Source organism: Odontomachus brunneus, unplaced genomic scaffold (genome assembly GCF_010583005.1).
Source record: "Odontomachus brunneus isolate Ranch 3 - 2012 unplaced genomic scaffold, Obru_v1 Obru_scaffold_036, whole genome shotgun sequence".
Taxonomy (NCBI): Eukaryota; Metazoa; Arthropoda; class Insecta; order Hymenoptera; family Formicidae; genus Odontomachus; species Odontomachus brunneus.
Genome location: NW_022639486.1, coordinates 605,358 through 609,814, shown reverse-complemented (window position 1 = coordinate 609,814; position 4,457 = coordinate 605,358).

Here is a 4,457-nt window from a genome sequence, read left to right as displayed (position 1 = left end):
GTCCCGTCGCCCGCGTTTCCCGGCCGTTTCGGCATGGAACTCGTGGACCCTCGTCTCTCCCTCGCGCCAACGCCGCGCGTCAACGTCACGGTGTACGGAGTGATTCATCGATCGAACGTATTCGCGTCCCTGCGTCCATTCCCCAAAATAGCGACAAAGACTAGTGCTCTCGTAGCCGCTCGCGTAGTTCGTGTTCGGGCTCGCGACTCTGAAACTACGAGCCGGCGAGAACCGCCAGACGTACGAAAATGCATTTCGGGACAGCTCGTCGCGGAGCGACGCGACTGATTTTTCGCAATAACGTGCGCGCACGAAACGAACGCCGGATGCCCTTCGCAGAATTTGACAGGTATTTTGAGTACAACGGGAAACCGTTGTTTCACGTTAAATCGACCAAACCGATCGTCTCGACCGCTGAATACTTTTAATTGCCTGCTTTTACGCGGGTATGATTAATATTTCGATCGTCCAAACATGGTTATAAAATTAACACAGACGATCCACGGAGATTCGTTTGCGTTTCCACTTGTGCGAGAGTGACGAGATTATCGGCCGAGAAGTTCCACGCGAAGTCGAACGCTGTATCGAGATTAAGCGCGCCTGTAAAGCACAGGCACCGAAGAGGAAGAGATAAGGAGCGAACACGCGGACATATCGGCGGAAAAGGAAAGAGAGGAGCAAGGGCGCAATCGCGGATGCAGTAAGAAAGAAAGGTGGATCGCTTAGGAGACGCTCGTGCACCCCTTTTCCACCTCGCTCTTCGGCGAAGAATCGGCGGCGACGGCGGCGGCGGTGGGGCCGCATGGAAGGTGTTGAAGCACGGAGAAAAATATCTCAGCCGTAAATAAATTATAGGAGCCGAAAAAAGTTTCGCAGCATGCCAGCGTCCCGCTGCTGCCGCTGGCTGCTGAGTTCCGGATAGCGCGCGACGCTCGTAAGAGAAGGTCGGAGGTGGTGTACTTTAGTACTTTTTGTCCTTCCAAGCTGCCACCGCCCCGCCCGACCCACCGCCTTTCCCGTTAGGAGAGGGTGTTCTTTTTATTTTTTCGCTACCCTCTCTGGCAGCCGAGCACTTTAGATAATAAGGCCAGGGCGCTCGGTACGGACGAAAGGGTAAATTGGGTATTCGTCCGAGGAATTATCTCTCTAATTTCTTTAACGTACCAGTCTCTCACCTTCCGTTCCTCTTATGTACGTATAATTTCCATCGCATCGCGCGCGCAACCTCCCCTTACCAGCTCGGGATCGGGACGGACCCCATCAGCGGATACGAGAACCTCTTCACGCTTCCTGAGGATGAAAGCTTAACCCACCTGCTAGGAAACCCGGTAGCGAGAGCGAGAGAGAAAGAGACAAGGGGAAAAAGAGGTCCGAGCCGGCTGACGTAATTATTTCGTCGATTCTTTTGACGCGGTTCGCCGGGATCGATCATCGCCGCGACCTCCGCGCGATTTTACACACCGTCTGCCTTCTTTTTTAGATATTCCAGCCATTGAACAGAACTATTAAATGCGCTCAACTCGATCCGAATTCGCAGATTAGAAGCGCAGATTGGAAGCAAGACGCGCGCGATATTTCGGCGAATATTCGCGCGTCACGTCAAATTCGTTCTCAGAGTCTAAGCAGCTGCTGATTAACCAGCTCGGACATGTGGACCAAGCCTGCCTACTTGCCTGTCCGCGTGCGATGCCTAAGACGCTCGCTCAATCTTGCGGGGGATATAACAAAACTATTACAAGCGGCACGCTGAAGCTAATAATAACAAACGATGGCCGGTGTAAGGAGGGTCGGCGGTGTAATTCGTACAAATGATAGTTCACGGCTATCGGTCGGCGGCGAGGGTAGAACCTCGTATCCATCGGAATGGCCCCGAAATGAGATCCCACCCTTGCAGGTCCGAGTTCGACAAATTCGGTTAACCGGATGAAAAATGAAGCGTTACCATCGCCGTACCGTTCGGCGTTTGATTTCTTCGCTCCTCTTAGGCGATACAGCCCGATCGACCGTATTCCTCGTGTATTCGTGCAATCTTAAGATTCCGCAGATATCGCGTTAACTTTGTGAAATTCTCGTCAATTTCAACGAAGATTTTCCACGGTAATGCAGCCGAAGAGCGTTTCTCCTTTTTTCTATTTTCTTTTCGTTTTTTACTGTTTTCTAACGTCACGATGATCAGTTCTGACGAGAGAACGACTCGAGAGGATTACTTTGCGAAAGACGAGAGAGCCCTATACGCGACTCTCCTGCGGATCAGATGTCAACGCAGAAATAACTGTAAGAGAAGAGGTTTGTTCCTCGCGTAGCCCCGAGGCGCTCGTCATATTATGTTTGCTTCTGGTGTTTGCGACTCCTCGTGCTCCGAACGACGATATCTCGGATGAAGGGTGCCTCGACGATAAGGCAGATGTATCCGTATTCATTCCCCGTCTTCTCTGCATTGCACGAGAAGAGACACTTGATTATTCGCGGACGACGGGGAGCAGTGCAACGTTAATCTCGCGTTGCGGCTGAGTCTCGCGAAAAATTCAGGAAACATCCCAACGACGACCACGCGACTTTCCAGGAGTATCGCCGGCGAATCTCGAAATCCGCCGCTTTTTTCGCGCACGAGGGGATGTTGCCACAGCAGAATCGAGCAAACCGTGAACGACCTTAATTCCATTTAGGTGCGCTTTGGCAAATCGTCGGCGGCATCTTTTCAACGGCGGAGACGAACGAACGAATCGAACGGGACGAGTCGATGAAAGGGGATGCAAACGGGGGAGAAGGAGGTGGTAGTGGTGGTGATGGCAGCATCGCCAAAAGCGTAACTCTGCCAAAGACAATATAAAAGTTGGGAGGGTCTCGCGGGATTGGAAGTCGTAAATATCATCTGCTAAATAAAGCTTCATCCTCGAGTACGACTCGGGCGACGGTGAAAACCCCTTTGCACCGCTCGCAAGAGGGCGACGAGTCGAAGACAAAGACTCGTAACGCCTCGTGGCATTAAGGTATTGAAAGGACGAAGGGTACGGTGCATTGAACGATGTCTCTGTTCGATCGTCTGCTTACGCAATCGCGTTGTGTATTTTTACCGACCGTAGTCTTCGAGAAAAGAACAAAACCGACATTTTAATCCTATTTTAGATCTGAACTTTCTAATATCTGTGTATTCTGAAGGAAAAGTGTATGTGTGGAAATTGAGATCCGACATAGTGCTTCTCAATGGCAGAAAACACACACAATACCACTTGTAGATTCTGAAAAGGATTGCCCAGTAAAGCGCGCGCGCGCTAACAAGTTAAATAGAATTAAAAGAAGTTGATACATGCTTTGTAGTATTAAAATAAGCGTTAAATGATATTGAAAGTAGGATTAAAATTTCGACTCGGAAAAGAAAATGCAATATGAGACAAAATCTACTCGAATCGACTTCTCCACGTGACAAAATCTATGAATGGATTCGGATCTAGGAGAAGAGATTGGTGCGTCGAAAGGGGCACCACTTTCGCGAAGCTGTCGTTTCGACGCAAGCCATTATTTCGAACACGAGTTTTTATGGGATTCGCAAATGACATGGGACAAGATGATACTCAGTCTCAGAATTAAAATCTCCCCCATCCCCGTGCATCCTGGATATTTGTTCTTCCGCAGCGGAGTGTGCAACGGTTCGCCACGGAGGCTTCCGCTCCTACCCTTACACGCGCGCGAGCCATTAAGCAGAAACGTTTGGCTAACCGAGACAAAAATCCGGCGACGATATTTTTCTGTTCCCTTCCCGTGATAGGAAAAAGGGGCAGGAAATAGAAGGAGGAAGAGGAAGAGGAGGCCAAAGGGTGGTTAAATTCCGTGCGTGCCAGCACGGACAAAAGATAAACGCCGTCGTTGTCGTCGTCTTTCGTTTGTTTCAAGCGTCATTTGTTTGGCGGCCTCGCTCGTGGCTTCTCGAAACTCGGGAAAGCGACAAGGGATGAGGTGGTGACGATGGTGGTGGTGGCAGTGGAGGTGGGATTGCGGGGGTGAAAAAGGGTCTCGAGGCGCATTCGGGGGACGAAGGACGCGGGAGATATGGGGTTGCATGGTTAGGAGAGGCCGCATTTGAATGCCACCGGAAGCGAGGGAACGCTCTTTCATCTAGGCTTTGTCGTGCCACCTACATCCCGACGTCCGTTGCGTACCACTTCGGGCGCGATGGACGTCCAAATTCTCTCTGGGAAGGATAGGACTGAGCCGGCGGATTCATTCGGCGACGATCGCGTGCGGACTTTACGAGCGTGAACCACGTCGTGAACGACTTGGGAATGAATTTAACAACTGATAATTAAGAGATCGGTAAAATAGAGAGAGAAAAAGAGACGGTCTCTCTTCTCCCGGCGTATATCGGGCCATCTTGGAGCATTGGCTAGACTTCGCCTGAAGACGAAATGACGACAATGACGAAAGACGGAGGCGGAGATAGAGAGATGGAAAGGGGGGGG